Source organism: Marmota monax, unplaced genomic scaffold, assembly GCF_021218885.2.
Source record: "Marmota monax isolate L192 unplaced genomic scaffold, Marmota_monax_Labrador192_F-V1.1 WCK01_AAM20220418_F8-fsc00044, whole genome shotgun sequence".
NCBI classification, from domain to species: domain Eukaryota; kingdom Metazoa; phylum Chordata; class Mammalia; order Rodentia; family Sciuridae; genus Marmota; species Marmota monax.
In genome coordinates, this window is record NW_026695198.1 from 12,143,631 (window position 1) to 12,162,344 (window position 18,714).

Consider the following 18,714-nt stretch of genomic DNA (forward strand, 5'->3'; position numbering starts at 1 on the left):
TCCTGCTCAGACAGGAGACATAATTGTTCACTTTTTCCCACTGACAGTAGCTTTCGTATGCAGTATCTCTATTCCACCTAATTTCTTAATTGAAAACTGGGAATAACAGTTCAGAGTATATACAAAAATATTCAAGGTTAAATAGCAATAAATTGTTATTACTGAAATACTTAAATGTAATTTTTTAAAAAATTATACTTAATACAGTTTAAAAAATTAAATGCCGAACTAATTGAAGTATTTAAATATATCTTTGAAACTGAGGGAAAGTCAGTTTGTTTCTTCAGTGTATTGGTACTTAATACATAATTCAGCTCTGATCTCTCTTGTACCTTCTAGGCAGATTTAGTACTCTCATACACTACATTAATTTGCAGCATTTATTGTTATTTAATGTTCATGTTGTTCAGATTAATTTCTTGATGGTACTCTGTGACATTCCAATTTAATCATGGCATGTCCATGTTACCAGTCTATAAGACAGCCATGATTCTAAATGGCAGACAGAATCTCCTGGTATACCATTGTTTGGACCTCTTGGTACCTCTCCTCCAGAAGCCAAATTCTCTGCATGTGGCCAGAGCACAGGCTTCATTTAGTCTCACCTGAAGACTCTAAAGAGTAATTGGGGCTGTAGTATTTACCAATTTATGTTTCTAAAACTTAAAAGGTTCTTGGCCCCTGTATCTAAAACTTGAAAGTTTTAGAATATAAATGCTGCTTTGAGTTATCTTCCAGACCACAGCATCCTACTTCTCCTTTCCTTCAACAATGCTAACTTTTTCACCTACACACTTTTCATACCTAGATAAGAAAGTAATTTTCATGAGTCTCATCTGTTAATGGATTTTATACTATTTCTTCTTTTGTGCTTCCTTTTATGTAGCATAAGATATTACTTGTCTGTGGCTTTCATGAGGGTTCTGTGTTTTATGTGGTCCATTTTCATTTTAAAAATTGTGTCACAGTGAACCTTGTTTTCTAAGTCTATTCAGTGATTTGTAAGTAGATGTTGTGTTTGGATCAAAATACAAATCAAACACAATTATTGTAGATGCATTTAATAAATAAAGTCTTGAGCATTTATTCTATGGCAAGCTCTACTAAGCAAGTCCGATCATTCTCATAGTTGGAGCATCCACTTATGTCTAATGATACTATCTTAACCTCATTTGAAGAATCAATTAATTGTTTTTAAACTCATGCCAATGGTTGTTATTTCCAGATGGCAGAGAAATCTTTGAACATCTTCTTAACCTTTGCATTAAATGGTAATTTCATTTTAATTAAAAAAATACTCTTTGTTTTTTTCATAAACATGATGACCATAATGCTTATTTAATCAAAATAAGCCAAACTATATATTAATTAAAGCTGTATCAATTTTCAAATCCTGATAAACTGATTTCCTCCAGAGTATAATATTTTCCATTTTCTAAGAATCAACTTCTTGCTACTCTACTACACTGTGATTTAATCATGGTAGGTTGAAGTCAACAGCCATTATTCAAAAGACAGACATTATTCAAAATAGCATATGGCATTTCCTGGCTCACCTTTTCTTTTTTTTTTAACTTCTCGGTACCTATTTCCTTGAAATTACAGGTCTATGCTTGTAGCCATTAGGCTTTAGTAACTGTCTTTAGTTGTAGTCTCAAGGCACAGACTTTGTTTACTTCCAAAGAGAGACATGAAAGCAATAAGTGGAGCTATAGCATTGGCCAGCTTATATTTCCACTATTTAAAAGGTGCTCAGGAGTAGGGGGATAGCTCAGTGCTAAGAGCACTTGCCTAGCAGTCGTGAGACCCTGGGTTTGATCTGCAGCACTGCTAAGTAAATAAAGGTGGGAAAGAAGTGCAGAGGCCCTACTTGAACAAAGGAAATCTTCAGTGTGAATGGACTTTTAGTTCTTTCCCAGACCTCAACATCTTACTTTTCCTTTTATACAACAGTGCTGAATTTCATAACACTTCTTCATCAACACTTTTCAAGAATGTGTTTACATGAAAGCAGTGAGAAGTTGTTAAGAGACCCAGACTGTAAATAAATTTGCCACTGCGTCAGTGGAATTCAGAGTGAGTCATCCTGCCTCAGTTGCAAAAAGAGCAGTTCTGATTGACAGAGCTTGGAAAAGAAGACTTACAATTCGGTTTGAGAGCCAAAAATTGGGAAATTACTAATCCATAGCATACCACTTTCTTGTGTAATTTGATTTTAATGCTGGAGGGCTTACCATTGTGTTTATGTAATTGGATGTTCAGTAAAATTACATGTTCCTCAAGTCTGACTTTTTCTTCAAATTATATCTGTATTAGCAGATTAAGAATATATTTTTAAGCTAGGCCTACTCGTCCACGCCTATAATCCCAGAAAGTGAGGAGACTGAGGCTGGAGATTTGCAAGTTCTAGGCCAATCTTGGCAATGTATCAAGAACATGTCTGAAGCAGGGCATGGTGGTGCACACCCATAATACCAGCAGCTCAGAAGTCTGAGGCAGGAGGATTGTGAATTCAAAGCCAGCTTCAGCAAAAGCGAGGCACTAAGCAACTCAGTAAGATTCTGTTTCTAATAAAATATTTCTTTAAAAAAGGGGGGCTGGGGATGTGGCTCAGTGGTTAAAAACTCCTGGGTTCAATCCGCAGTACGAAAAATAAAAACCAAAGCATGTCTTAAAATAGAAAGAACTGGGGATGTAGCTTAGTGAGAAAGCACCACCCCTGGGTTCAGTTCCCCAGTACAGCAAAATGTGTGTGTATGTACAAATATACAAACATATTATGTGTACGTGTGTATTGTGCATATACATATAAATATATATGTATATATGAAAAACTACCATTGATTTGATGGTATGCTTCCTAACAGGAAGGGACTTTTATTTGGACCAGCATTACTATTACTATCAAGCTAATTGCATTTACTGCAATAAATATACAGTACAGATAGGCTTCTGCAGTGAGCTCAGTGAATGTAATATAGAGAGAATTGCATGATTTTAATAGGCAAACATCCGTGTTCTTCCGCAGACACCAATCTTGATAATAAATTCCTAGATAGTAAACTTTAATCCCTTCCAGGAAATGCAAAGGTACAAAAATAAGTCCTAATAGTTCTACATTTTCAGCACAAACTATTTTCACACCTAGCAGTCCATAGGCTGTATGTGAAGGTGACTGACTGTAAGGGTTCAAGGAAACTTCGTGTCCTTCCAAGTCCAGCTGTGGTATCACCACTTTTAGACAGTTTTATTTTGTCCCACCTCTCCCAGCCTCACATTGTTGGTTTTGTGCCTTTCCTTGAAATTCTTCAGTACTCTCTCCCTGAATCTAACACATCGTTCATTGTGGTGTAAAGCAATTGTCTGGCTGCCTTGCCCGGCTAGAGCACGGTCTGAGAGAAGCTGGAGCTGTCTTATTCTTTGACTCGTTTCTGACTGCCATGAGATTCCTCCATGTGTGTTTGTTAAGTGAGTGAATGAAAAATGAGGAAGAGCACTTGTCTTTTTTTGCATTGGACTGGAACCCAGGTCTCTCTAATGCTGGGCAAGCTCTCTACCACTGAGCCATACCCCCAGCCCCATCCAGAACTTTAGCTTTTGCTTCTCGATTTCATTCTTTGATTTTCTTGTGGCATTAGCCTTTCAAGGTTTACCTGCTAATTTAAGATACAAATTGATTGGATAAGGTGTTTCTTGGTGTAGTGTGAGATGAAATCAAGGTAGGAAGGGACACTCTTGTTCTCCAAAATCTACAATCTGATATGCCCTTGGTTTTAAAGAAGTCTAATGAAGAGAGCTGCAGAGCACCTGAGAGTATGCAAGATTCCAAAACTAAGTAGAAAATCTTCAAGTAAAACTACAAATAAAAAATGAAATATAAATGTCTTTTTCCATATGAACCATTTTCTTCCTTACCCTTTTGGTACCTGAGGATAACAAAGAGAAAGACTGGGGTGTAGAATGGAACTGGATCAAAGAATGTTGTTGTAGATTTTTTAAATAAAGTAAAGTGAACTGCTTGGAATCTTCTATGTTATAAGTCAGTATTTTAACTACTTTGAAATAATTGCTTTCTACAGTTTTCTACTAATAATTGTTTTTATGTGATAGGTATTTTCAAAAAGTCATCATACTCTTTTGCCCATAATATTATTTAAATATTTGAAATTGTGTTTATTTATATGCAGATATAAGCAATCAGAGTAAAATTGCATTGTTTAAAATAATATTTTGAAAAGATTCTCAGATGACATGGCTTAGTTGTTTCTTAAAGGATAGAAACCATCCTTCTTTTTTAATTTGTTTTATTTATTTTTTGGCAGCCTTGGGGATTAAACCTAGGGATGCTCTACCACTGAGCTACATCCCATCCCTTTTTATTTTTTTTATTTTGACACAGAATCTTGCTAAGTTGCCCAGGCTGCCCTTGAATTTGTGATTCTCCTGACTCCATCTCCCAAGTAACTAAGATTGTAAGTGTGCTCCACTATGCCTGGCTAAAACAAAAACAAAAAAACCAAAACAAAACGAACAAAACAACAACAAAACACTATCAATGGAGAAAAACAAAAGCTTGTCTTCTGGGAATACAGATTGAATTTTAGTTGATCTTTGTATCATTCATATCATATTATTAACACATAATAAGTGGTGGAGTTCTATACCAGCAGTTCTTACAGAAAAAAAAAAGTCTTTTCCATTGCCTGTTCTAAGAGGTGAGAGCTTAGATGGGTAACCTTTAAGTGCTCAGACCAGGAGTTGTTCCCAGAAAGTGCACTAGGTGTCTTTGGAGGTATTGCTTTTTTGTATTGTGGACTTGGTAGTTTATATGACTTTTGTTATTTTCCTGAAATTGCTCTGGGCTCCCTATTACCTAAGTTGGGGAACAAGATCTGGAGCCAATGCCCCTGGGTTCCTTAATGGCTCTACTGCTTATTGATGAGATGGATGATCTTGGCAAGAAAGCTGATTGACTTACACCTCAGTTTCCTCATGGTTTTGTGTCTCAACTGAGACAATGGATATAAAAAATGTAGTGTCTGCTATAGTTTTGTTTGCCCATTTTTTACTGCATTTAAATGGATGGATGAATTATTTTTCAGAATTTTTTTTCATGTTTCTGTGTTCAGATGCCTTTTCCAACTCAGAACATTTTTATGCCTAGCTTGGAAATTTAGTTATTATTGCCTGCACAATCAAAATATTCTGTTGTAGCCCATTGACTTAGAAATGTCTAGTGGAGTTGAATTCCACCTACTCATTACTTTGCTTTTCATGCTTCCAATCTGCATGAATTTCCATGACCATGCTTTAGTTCCATCAAATCAGTTCCCCAACACCACAGTTCAGATTACAGTTACCATCATAAAACTGTAATTGCACAAGGTATAAACCTCCTGGTTAGGTCTTCATTCCACAAATCAGTACATAAAGAACAGGCGCTCAACTGATCAATGGCTGATCACGGCACTTCTTTCCAAGTCTGTCAGTGATGGATCTGTTCTCATCATTCGGTTCACACACTTCAGGAAGGAGTGTAGTTATTTTACCTAATGTTCTCACAGCGCTAACTCATGAATTGTTACAAACATGGATACTTTTTTAGCAGACTCTGGGCATGTTGACACTGTCAGGGTTCTAGATCTTGTTTCTAGAAACTCTCGACATGTGGAAAAAACTTAACGAAGGTAGATTTACTAAGGAATGTGACTTTGACAACAAAGATGAAGATATAAGTGATACCATCCACAGACTTCACATTAAAGGAACCCTCAGAGTCAGATATTCATGACATTGAAAGTAAAAAACTAAATGAATGTTAATACAGACTTTGAAAGGACAGTTGGTCAAGTACAAAAATGATACCCTGTATTTATGCTTTATGATGGAAGAAGACAAGCACCATTTAGGCTACTTTTGATAGTTTTTACAAAATGATAGTATTTAGTGCTTATTCTGTCAATTCAAAATTTTAAAGGTTCTGTGTGTATGCAAGCTGAGGATTGTTTTTGTTGTTTTTTTGTTGTTGTTTGTTTGTTTGTTTGTTTGGTTCTGGGAATTGAACCTGGGGCACTTAACCATTAAGCCACATCCCCAGCCCTTTTTTATATTTTATTTAGAGACAGGGTCTCACTGAGTTGCTTAGGGCCTTGCTGAGTAGCTGAGCCTAGCTTTGAATTCAGAATCTTCCTTTCTCAGTCTCCCAAGGAGCTGGGATTACAGGTGTGTGCCATCACACCTGGACAGAGTTTTAAAGTTTTGACAGAAATTTTTCAAGGTTGCCGAACAATTATAAGTTTTACTATTACATAGCTTTAGTTTATACAGTTATTTTTATAGTCATAACCTTGCAAAATAGGGATTATCTAAAGTGAAAAATAGTCATATCCTGTTGCTATTTGGATTTTGCATTACTGAAAAATTAATTCACACATTCTCTTTAATATTATTTGTATTTTCAAACAATTCCCCATTGGTATCTGTGCATGATTGGTGCCAGGACTCCCTTGAACACCCAAATCCTCTGATGCTCCAGTTCTCAATATGAAATGGCATTGTATTTGTATATAACCTACACATATTCTCCTATATACTTTAAATCTAGATCACTTAGAATACCTAATATAATGCAAATGCTGTGTAAATAGTTGTTATGTGTATTGTTGAGGGACTATTGACCTGGGGCTGGTGGGGAATGTGTACCTGTTCAATACAGACACTATTTTTTCCCAGCATTTTTGATCCACACAGGGTTGGACCCATGGATATAGAGCCTACAGATAAGAAAGGCTGATTGTAATCATTGATAAAAGTTTGCTTATAGGATTTCTTCGATCTTCTAATATTTGTTACTTTTAATTTTCAAATATGCCCCAATTATGTATTCAGAGACTCATTTTGGTGGTACCCTTTAGTGGAATATTGTTATAATGCAAAAGCTTATTTTGCTCTTCTCATTTTAAAACCAAGATTCCACTAGTATGCCTAGTAGGCAAACAGCCAAATTATTGCATTATCCAGAGCAAATATTACTGACAGTTTTACTCTCTTGGGGGAGTGAGAAATGTAATTTCCCTTCCTGGTTTAAGTAAACAAGTTGTGGGGTTCATGGTGTATTTTGTAACATGCATGCAGAAAGTTTTGATTTTTAAAAATTCTAAAATAATTAAAACTTGTATCATTCAGCCTTATAATGCATACCTATAATTTAAAACCTCAGAGTTTGTTGGTTTTGAAAGACATTAGTATAATGAATAATGCAAAGAGCCTCTGGATTATTTTTAATGCATCAGATCCTGTACCATGGTCTGTGTAAGAGAAAGGAGACTTGTTTATAGTTTGAGAGACTGGTGTCTGGGAGACTGGTCTCGGAGCCCCCCAGCAAGCCCAAAGTGGATACCACATCTTTATGCTGTGCTCTGAGGGGCCTCATACAACAACATGCTTGGTTACATACAGTAATGAGAAGCCTTGTTTGAGGCAGTGTTTGTGCTTTTAAAGATTGATTTAATCACATTCAGGGAATGCATCTGATTTAAACATAGCTCAGAGTAAATCTGAGAGTGGGAACTTGGATTCTGCACTGTTTTTCCCAACTTTATTGAAGTAATTTCCTAAGCTGACATGGAGTAAGGCAAGTAGTTGACTTTATTCTTTGTCTACATGAAGTTGTATATATTTGTTCATATAACATGTTTTATCATATTCATCATCTTTATTGCCTCCAAATGAAAAAACCCTCAAAGTTCTTATTTCAAAATATGTTGGTCTGCATCTGGGAGGAAGATTACTGTGAGGGATGAGTGAGCAGCAGGAAAATGCAAGTGAGAGTGAAGAAAGGAGTCAGGATTGTGGACTTTTGAAGCTTCTTTGCTAATTCTCAGATTCAGATTGTTAACTTCCTTCTACAATCAAGGTCAGTTTTAGGAACAGGAAAAACAGGCGAGCTAGGAGCTGAACCAGCACCGTCCTGGACAGACCTTCAGAAGGGTTGTAGGTGCCCAGAAGGACAGCTGATGTCACTTCCTGACAGGCTTTAACCTCAGTCCTGACCTAAAGAGGCACATGGAACCCAGGCTCTGGCTTGAATCCCATGTGGAATTTTTTGGCATATTCAGGGCAATGGGAGTCTTAGAATCTTGCTGCTTCTGCCCCAGAGTCATAGAGCAGTCCGCTGCGGGTTTCCTGGCCTGGCATCCTCTGTTCCAAGCGCCTCCACTTGCCAGAAAACATGGAGCTCTAGATGATTCCAGGAACAGGGTGCACTCTACTATAGGCCTGTGGCTGTAGCTCCAGCTCTTCTCACCTCATCCAACAGCGATGATCCCCACCCTTCTGGGTCTGGCTTTTTATGGGTCCCAGCTTCACTCCGACGACTCCATCTGCCCAGAGTGCCTATGCCTTCTCCCACTTCACTATTTAGTGAGCCACAGTTGTCTCTCCCACCCTTCCCAGGAACTTTATTATTTCTTTACCTAGGTTTGAGAAGTAATTCACCCTTACTACCTTCTCTTTTTGGGGTGCCCACTGTGCACAAGTCACTTGCAAGAAAGACGTCAGCTCAACCAACAAGGCTGTTCAACCCTATTGCAGATTTTAAGAGGAGAGGAAACAATTACATGCTCAGCATGTAGCTAGTAGCAAGTAGTAGAATCTGTATGGAAACCCTTTTTCTCATTTACCTCTTTTATAGCATATCACATATTGCTTTATTTTCGTCTGCCTGCTTTATTTTACCTTCCCCACCAGACTGTGAAATCCTCTGTGACTTATCTCTTCCCTTCCACCCTGACCCAAACATCTGGCCTCAGGCTTGTTCTATAGCCCTTGTTCCATAAATAAGTGTTTATGGGAGGACCAAATGAGTGAGTGAATCAAAGTTTGGAACGGTTACCAAGTAGCTTCAGAGGAAGAAAGAGGCAGCAAGACAGACTAAAATCCAATTTGGCAAATTTAACGTAATACTTGCAGTAATAATTTTTTGCCATACAAATTTGACCATCGTGAGAGTCTTTGTAAATAGGACTCATAAAAGACCCCAGGGCTTAATTTACTTAGTGGCCTTTCTTAGAGAAAAGCACAGTACCTATTTCTAATAATGTCACTGAAATATGACAATTTCAATTTCAACAGTGTTAGTCCCACACAGGTACCTTTCTAGTTCTATACCAGGCCGTGTGCCAAGGCAATTTGGGAAGGAGGGCTTGTTGGCATTTGAAGTGGCTGGTTGCTGTGCTCCATTGCCACAATTGGAGGAAGATGGACAGGGAAATGAGGTCAGGGATTCTGTGCAGTGGCCAAGTGCCTGGGACACCCATGGGGAACCCAAAGGGCCAGCGGGCATTCCCAGTGCTATCAGAAACGCAGAAGGTTGCAACATCGCCAAAACCATTGCCTCCTGTGGTTTTTGACCCTTAGACTAAATAACACACTGCTCACTGTTGGGCTACTAACGTGCTTTTCGGTACAACTGATTCATTAAGGGAATGAGTCAGGCCTGGAGAGGACAGTTGACTATGACCTACTCAGTTTGCTTTTCTGTTTTTTCTTTTGCACGGTTCTGGGGATGAAACCCAGGGTCTGGCACGTGCTACACAAGCCTCTGCCACTGAGCTACACCCTCAGTGCTCACTCTGCATTTTCAGAAGCTGCAGTGAGTGACTCAGGATAGGGCCAAATGGAAAATTTGGAACATCATGCCCTCTGTTTCCTGTGATGGTTCCCTCTGTCCCATTAGAATCTATAAAACAACATAGCAGACAGAATTCCCTAAAAAATTGAGCATAGAGCCCCACAAAGAGAAGTTTCCATTCCAAAGGAGTCATCTGTGATTTTGGAGCTAATGGGAATTCAATCTGCTGTCTCATTTTAGTGTCTTTTTAAAAAGTATTTAGACTGTTCAAAATTATTTATATAAGAAACCCTCCAAGGTAGATGATTCTATTATCGTATTCATTTGTTTTGGCAGGGAAGGGGTATGGGGAAGAATATATTTACCAGTCTAACTTGCCCCAAACCCAGAAGTATTAATAAATGCTATGATTAGAAAAGGGAGGAAAGAAATCAATGTTTATACAGAGAAGAACTTACTTTATGGCATTATTATGCATTTTAAATTGTAGAGAGAAAGAGGAAACCAGTTGGGATGATTAAAATTTAAATTTCTTCTTCAGAGAATCGATGACAGATTTAAATGGCTCAGATGGTATATGTGGTAGGATTATAGCTGAAAATATTAAGCAGTGTTACACTGATTTATGTATGATGAAAATTTAATTTGGTTTTAAGTAAAATATTTCAAGGATATTTTAGCTAGTTTTCTTTTTCCTACTTCTTTGTTTTGTTGTAAATTGACAATTTATAATTGTATAAACTTATGGGACACAAAGTAATGTTGTGATTTATTAATACATTGTGAATAATTAAATCAAGTTAACATACCCATTACATCAGGTACTTGAAGGGCTATTTGTGGTGAGATCATTTGAAATTTACAGTTATTATCAATTTTTGAATATACAAGATATTTTAATATTTGCTATATTCACTGTACTGTGCAAAAGAAAAAAAATTAAATACATATTCTTCCAGTCTGAGATTTAGAGCCTTAACTAAGGATTCTTTTTATTCTGGAAAACTCATTTTAAAACTTGATATGATCATTTGTCTGGTATGCAGGAGACCCTGGGTTCAATCCCCAGTACAACAAAACAAAACAAAAACCCACTTTGACTTCAATTGTCTTGGTGGCCCAAGTTTTGCTCTTCTTTTTTTCTTTCAAATGCAGAACCACAGGGGCAAAAAATTACGTGAAAGAAACCACTTTTTTTTTTTTTTTTGGAGAAAATTTCTACAGAAAGTCAATTATATATTAGGCATATAACTTGTTATTTGAACAACAATGTTGAATTGTGCCAAACCCGTTACACGGGTAAACAGACGTGTCATTACCCACTAATGTGAGTAGCCATAAGCGGTGCTATAGGAGAATAGATTGCAGATTATAGTAAGACAAGCTAAAACCCTCTAGGTTTTATTTTAGAACTCTGCTTTTCTAGAAACACCCTGATTCCATATGGCGCACCAGAAATCTAGAAAGTAGACATCGAAAATGTTCATGTTTAATGTAGTGATTAATAGTCACAAATTATCAATAATTAGAGACATGAAACCACCTTTAAGGGAATTGGTCCTCGGTTGGATAAAAATCTGTGGGTGCTCAATCCCTTAAATGAATTGTCAGATTATTTTTATGTTATTTACACACATCCTCCTGTATAGTCTATATACTTTATCCTTGATAAGTCATCTCTAGATTTCTTCTCATACCTAACACAGTGTGAGTGCTGTGGAAATAGTTGTTTTTAACTCTATTGCTTAGAGAATAATAACAAGAAAAAAGTCAGTACATGTTCAATACAGATGCAGTTTTCAAATATTTTCTATCTGCAGTTCGTTGAACCCACAGATACTGAGGACTGGCCATATATTAACTACTTTTAACCGATGTGAATCTGCAATATGTATACCAGGTAAAAATGGGAGTTCATAATCCGCTTGAATCAAATGTATGAAATATGATATGTCAAGAGCTTTGTAATGTTTTGAACAACTAATAATAAAAAAAATTAAAAAAATATATGTTAACTACTTTTTATAAAGATTCCACCAGAAATACTGATTTCAACTGTTTCAGTCTTTAAATAAACAATAAGTGAGTGAAATTACATAGGTTTCTCTTTTTGGGGTCTCCCAAATGTGTGCCCAGCCCCTCACTCTCTCACAACAGGAAGCAACTGAGGGGGAAGCAATTGATGAGGAAGCGCTGGGTTCTTTCACCCATTCACCCCACAGCTGGTCTGTGACTGGCATTATGCCATGCACTTTGTGTGGCTCATTTAAAAGACACAAGTGTAGTAAACTCACTTGGGGATATTCATAGTTAGGCTTAGTTATACTTCAAACCAAACACCATTGGTTAAAAAATATAATCTTGTTTGAGTTCTTAGAACAATTTAAAATTATAACAATATCAGAGTTTAAAATTAGTATCTTCACATAAACAGCTTACTAGTTTTTACAAGTACATTCTAACTCATTTGGGGGGGGGGGGAATTGTGAATATCAGCTTGTATAAAGTGAAACTTCCAATGTCTGAATTATCACAATCTGTATCTTCAGCATTTCTGAATAGCATTAATAAAAACCCCTATTTGCAGCTAAACTCACCTGGGTGGTGATGTAACTTTTTCAGAATGTGGAATGGTGCTGTTGGTCCACTGGGCCAGGCCCCTGGGTTTTCCTAGTGAGTTTGAAACCCTAACCTGTTCTCATGCCCCAACCTGATTCTGTCCTATTTCAGATGAAAGCTGGTTGCCATTAAACCTGTGAGCAATTTCCAGTAATATGTCCCTAACAGCAATGCCAAGTGAAATAATATCTGTCTTCATGATTTTGATGGATCTTTAAAAAAAGTCTTCTACAGAATTAATGTCTTAGTCCCGTTGAGCTGCTATAACAAAAATACCATAGTCTTGAGTAGCTTCAACAACAGCAGTTTATTTCTCACAGTGCTGGAGGCTGGGAAGTTGAACATCCAAGATGCCAGCATGTTTGGCATCTAGTAAAAGCCCACTGCTTGATTCATAGACATATTTTTACTATCTCCTCACAATGTGGGAGAAGAACTCTGTTTTGTTCAGCTTCTTATAAGAGCACTAGTCTCATTCATGAGAGACTAGTGCTGCCCTCATGATCTAATCACCTTCCAAAGGTTTCATTTCTGAGTACCATTCCTTTGGTGATGGGGTCTTAACCTGTGAATTTTAGGGGAACACTTTCAGACCATAGCAAAAGAAAAAACCTGTTTGGGAGTGTTTCATTAATAAGTACCTACCGGCCATGGATCTTTAGTGGTATTCCGTGGGTTTTCATATCTGTAATTGCTTTAGATTCAGGTCCTAACAAATACTTCATAAAACAGAGGAACAGTGTAAAAGCAAAGGAGAGGGTAAGTGACTCCTCATTGTCACGTGAGGTTCAGAAAGCCACAGACTTGCTGATAGCCTCTAATCCCTTTTCTTTGGTGTTCTGCGTTTTAAAGTCCTCAAAACTGTCCTGCTGTTGGTTATCATCTGCACATTTAACATGTTTGATCTAGCCTGACCTCTGGGACTTTAATGAGCATGCTCTGGCCCTTAAGAAGAGAAAGACCCACTAATAACAAAAAGGCCAGTATTTGTACAGGTAGACTGTATTTTCTAATATTTTTCTGTGATGTGAGATGGAAGCAACAGTTCTGATAGATTCCATTTATTACTGTACCCTGTGTCCCAGGAAGAGATAGTATTAATCTGAGATAATTACTTGTATAATACTATAAGTCTGTTTGCTTTATACTGGATAGTCATTTATAATGGTAATGCGACAGTAACAAATTAGTTATTTCCATAAATTCTCAGAATTCTGTGAAAGCTATAGTTCGATATAACACGCAAAAATGTGTATCAGCATTCTCAAGTGTGTTCATTCCAATCTTGTGGCCTCCATCACCCTAGCCAGCCTCACAGAGCTTTCTGTTCTTGATAATGCTACTCATCTCTTTGGAACCCTGGGCATGGCCCAACGCTGGACTTAACCACCCAAATGAGATTTGCTTCTTAGTTACCTGAATAGGTTGTGGGGGGCCTTCGATATATAGTAGTCACCTCTTATGCACAGAGGATATATTCCAAGAACCACACTAGACATCTGAACCCCTGGATAGTAGCAAACCCTATACATAAGGTGTCTTTTCTTCTACATACATACCTATGATAAAGTTTAATTTATAAATAAGGCACAGTAAAAGATAACCGTAGCTAGTATTAAAATAGAATAGTTAGAAGACTATAAGGCATCTGTAACTAATATTAAAATAGAAGAATTATAAAATTATACTGTAATAAAAGTCACTTAAAACGTAGGAGTTGTTTATTTCTGAAGTTTTTCACTTAACAGTTTCAGACTGCTGTTGACCACAGTTAAGGGGATACTGCCATGTTTGCTGGCATGGAGGTGAGAGGCCAAACCACTAGGTGAAGTTGGATGTGTTCAGTAAGGGTGAACTATTATCAGTCCAAGCCAGGCACTATTCTTAAATGTTTGCCATGTGTTCATACGTTGAACTTCACCCTGACTTCACCTCCTAGGAAATGAGTTATATTTTTATCCCTGTTACAGATGAGCACACTGAGACACAGAGAATTTAAGTGACTGCTGAAGGATGTGCAGCTTGTCATGGAGACGTGATATTTAAACCCAGCAGGTTCATCTCAGTTCCGTGCTGTGTTGCCTCTGATAATGGGCAGTGTGGGAGATGGACTGAAATCAGCCTCTAGAAAAGCCTGGTGTTTTGGGGCCACCTGCTCCTCTCTTATTGGAAAGTTGGTTGGTTTTATTGTTTGCTGATTTTTTTTTGTAATTTGTAAGTGGATCACTATAAATTCTTGACAGATCTTGACAGATTGCTCAGAATCTGTGACTCATCCCATTTTCTAAAATACTCCATTGCTTACCTGCCTGTGCCATCCTCATTCCCCGCACCGTGCAGTCCTAAAGACTACTTTCCTGATTCATTTTCCATTTTCTTTAGAACTACAAAAAGGAATTTCCTTTGTATGTATTTTGTCTAAATAAAGAATGATATTAGTATACTATTTTGTTAGAAAATAAATTCTGTGACGAGTACATGTATCTTTATGCACAAACATACACATTAACTCAAAGCAGAGCTAGGGTCCCATCAAAATATGTAACAGCTTTGAGGGACTTGCCTATCTCTGACCCTTGTTTTTCAGGTCAGTACTGTGCGGCAGATCACTGGTGATGCATTTTTCAAATGTATTGGAAAGTGTATTGCACTGAACATAATTTAGATTAGAGAAAAAACTTTATTCCTGATAAAAAGTAGTGTTAACAGGCAGAATAGCATAGTAATTATGGGGTTTGAAAGTCCAAAAGGTCTGGATAAGAATCCTAGCTCATCCACTGAGCTGCACTTCTACTTCTTGCAAGTTGATTCACTTATTTGACAGAATTTGTTCATCAGGTACTGTTGTAGGCCCTACAAATACAGAAAAGGAAAAAAAAAAGCAGAGCAAGACTGTTCAAAGGAACTGACATTCTACTAGGGAAGATGGTAAATAAATAGATGCATGGTGATACTATTGACTTCATCTTTCATTTCCCCAGAAATTATCTGTTTTCTCCACCACTATCATGATTACAACCTCTTGAATTATTGCATTAGCCTGTTCACTGGCCTGTTTCTCGCCAGACCTCCTGTTCTCAATAAACCAGCCAGACAACTCTTCCTAACTCTCATGTCGTACTCCTCTCTGGAATCGTAACTGCACAGTAGAGTTCCAGGTTGCATGGAGCTGGACACAGTGCTTATAGAAATTATATGGTCAAGCTCATTATCTCTGTGCCTCTTCTCCCAGCACCACCCACACCTCTGCACTTGTCTTTCTAAACATCTCTGTGATTACCCTTTTCCTCCTTCAAAACTGTGCTCAGATGCCCCCTTTCCCTGCTTGGCCTGTGGAGCAACACCTAAATATGGAAGAAGCTGGCTTACTTGTTCCACATACAAATGCACAACCCTGAAATGCAGACCAACTGCAGTCCACAATATTTCTCAAGTTCCATTAGCCCATCAGTAGCCTATCAGTAGAAGGTGAAGGGGGTCGTCTTCTTCATTGACATTTAAATTTAGATGTCACGACAGTAAGTGAATCCAGAGATTATGAACAAATGAACCATTCACTTTTTAGAAAGAGGTAAGAAGATAAGTTAATTACCTTATTTGTTCTTGTCCAGAGTATATTCCATTTCAGTCTAACAACTGTCAGTTCCAGAGGTTGGAGGAAGAACAAATGGTAGAACATTAGCAATGGTTTGTTAACTCAAAACCTTCTCGAGCTTCTCCTTAATGGGAGTTACTTGGCGTTTGGGGGCTGCTTCTGGGATTCCAGCCTAGGTATTCCCTCAAGACCTAAAGAAAAACAACTGAGAAGGCCAGGTAGTACGTCTCTCAGGACCTCTTGGGATGGCTGAAAGCAAAGAGTCTCTTTTGTGGCAGGTTTATTTTGTAGTATTTTTGTACAACTCTGTCCAGAATCCCTTAAGCAGGAGCCCTGGGTAGGGGGCAATCAATTGCAGGTAAACCAATTATGGAATCTAAGTGAAGTAGTGTATCTGAGTCTAATAAAGCAGAAGGCAAGCCGAGTTACCCTAAAGGGTTGATGGATTCAATGTGATACTTTCTTGGTGACTGCTGGAGGTAGTTACAAGAACAAAGAGGACTTGGTTCAAGGGTACTCCCCAGTGGGATGATCCAGGAGTCAATATTCAGGAAAGAGAGAAAATGTAGAAAGGGGAAAGCTGCAGAGATCTCAGCACAGTTGTTCTATAGACGCACAGAGCCAAGAGTAGGGGTGGCACATTTGGGGGCGGCCTTAACCTCTCAGCACTTCAATTTCTTCCTTGACCAAATGGTGATCATGAGAAGCATTGGTTGTAGAACCAGCTTGCCTGGTTCAACTTATAACTCTTCCTCTATTTCAAAGATAGAGAGAGCATTGTCATGGGAACATTTTTGAACATTCTTAACATTCTGTGACCTCAGTTTCTTCATTTGGAAAATGAGGGATATTTGTAACCCCTACTTCATAAAATCATTGCAGGAATTAGCATGTTAATATTTCTAAGAAGTTCTCTATTGTTCTGGTGCATAGTAAGCAATGTCCAAGTGTTTTTTAATAATACTGTAGTATGTACCTAATGACTATGCATTATTAATAAACATAGTCTGTCTTTATAACCAGAGAGCATCTTTGTAATTTCCTTATTTAATTTGCATTTTAATTAATAGACTAGAGACTTAGGTTCTTTTATCCTCTTTCAGCAAATTAAGAGACAAAATATATTTTTAGGTACTTAAAACTTAGGTTCAAATGCAGGACAGCGTTTTCAAAAAGCATCTATCTCTATAAATAATTACACACTATGGTGAAATATCTCACCCTCCAAAAATTATAAGAAAGATAGTTCTGGAGTAAGATCTTTGCATGTGGAAAAGATAGGTCCTCTGTGCACAAATGTCATTAGTGTTATATTTCAAAAGTAATTATCCAATTGTCATTAATCTCTTTATTGATAATAATACCATTTCTATAACACCAGTGGATTTAATTCAGTCTTCCTCTTTCCTCTCTCCACCAACCTTCTTCTGTGACAACATTTTCACACATTTGATGAATGAGTGCATTCTGTCCTGGAAGTACCTATCCCTGCTAGGCAGCCATATAGATTAATACAGCCAAGAAGCAAGCATCAGTCAAGTCTTGAGAGCTTCAACCAGTGATCCAGGCTGGATCACTCAGTAGCAGCAAAAATCATCTTACTTCCATTGAGAGAGAACCCTCACTCAACACCTTCAATATGTGGATCATCCTCAATATGTCACCAAATTCCTCATTCCCATCCTTGGTTATCTGATCACCCTGACCTGCCTTCAGAGAGAATCCCAGTAGGTCTTCTGAACCCAAATCTCCCCATCCCTGATGTTTCCACTCAGCGATTTTTAATCTACTGTCCTTAACCCTATATAACCCTGGGTCCATGCAGTATTCAGAATGGAATTCAGTTCTATATAGAAGTCCTTTCCCCAATAGATCCTAAATAAAACCTGGTGTGTAGCTCTATTTGGGGGCAGGGGTGGGGGAAGGACTGCACGTGTATCTGCCAGAAAGCTCTGCAGACATATTGATGATGGGTGTGGAAACCAGCTACATCCCAAAGTACTCAGATAGATTTCATACACTTTTCCCATTTGACATGGGCCACCTTGTTTTTGCTTGGGATCCGGGAGACTAGCTGTCAGGTCAGGGTATTTATCAGAAAATTAGTAGTGGGAAGTTTGGTTTCTTTGTGCTGGCTTTAATAGAAAGCTTTATCCATCATGATTACTTGTAAGCAGGGGCTTCTTATGGGGACTGTAGCTGTGCTTATGACTGTGACCATGACCATGACTGTGGTACTTCCAGAGAGGGTGCACTAAGGAGGATATTTACATTCCGCACACTCATCTATTCAGTTGCAAAGCAGCAGGGCTTGGTAGGAGTGTCAGTTGTGGATATCTTTCAGGTTAAAAACTCCCCAGATTTCCTTTTGGAACACAAAAGTACTGTTTCAAAACTGTCTCTTTTTAAAAGTGGATCCAACTTCAGATTTAGTGTGGTGCAACCTAGGGAAAAATGTTATCTTTGCTGCACTAAAACAAATAACAATCATCATGATGATAAATGTAAAGAACCACTCAACCATATTTATGCTCCTAGCCCTCTGAGACCCATGGTCTCTTAGGTAGATTTTCATTTTAACCTTGCCTGCAGACATTATTCTTACCTATTACTTTAAACATTCACAATTAATATTGCTTCTGGACAGTGGGGATAATGGTATCCTTTAGAAGCCAAAAAAATGACCACAATTTTAAGGGCTCCTTCCCTTGCCTGCTAACTCAGGGTGGCTGGAGTGAAATTTGGGATGAAGCCAGTCGAAGCTGGCAGCATTGCAAGAAAATATGAGTGTATGTACTTACTCTTCTTTCTTCTAACTTGTGTTCTCTTAATTGGAGATTGGGAGGAGTTTTAGCTTTTGTCATTGTGA

The 18,714-nt window shown here is 37.9% G+C and overlaps 1 protein-coding gene across 10 annotated transcripts in view; it reads left to right on the plus strand.

The window, feature by feature from the left end:
* Fam110b (family with sequence similarity 110 member B) overlaps nt 1-18,714 on the plus strand; it is a 183,640-nt gene that overhangs the window by 101,908 nt on the left and 63,018 nt on the right. For 2 of the 10 annotated variants that reach the window (XM_046428553.2, XM_058574015.1), the window contains one exon: nt 11,452-11,531. The exons of 7 other annotated variants lie outside the window; for them this stretch is intronic. The gene's annotated coding sequence lies outside the window, so the exon portion shown is untranslated. Of the gene's footprint in view, nt 1-11,451; nt 11,532-14,220; nt 16,870-18,714 lie in introns of those variants that run through there. One more of the 10 variants, XR_006848267.2, reaches the window with a different exon arrangement.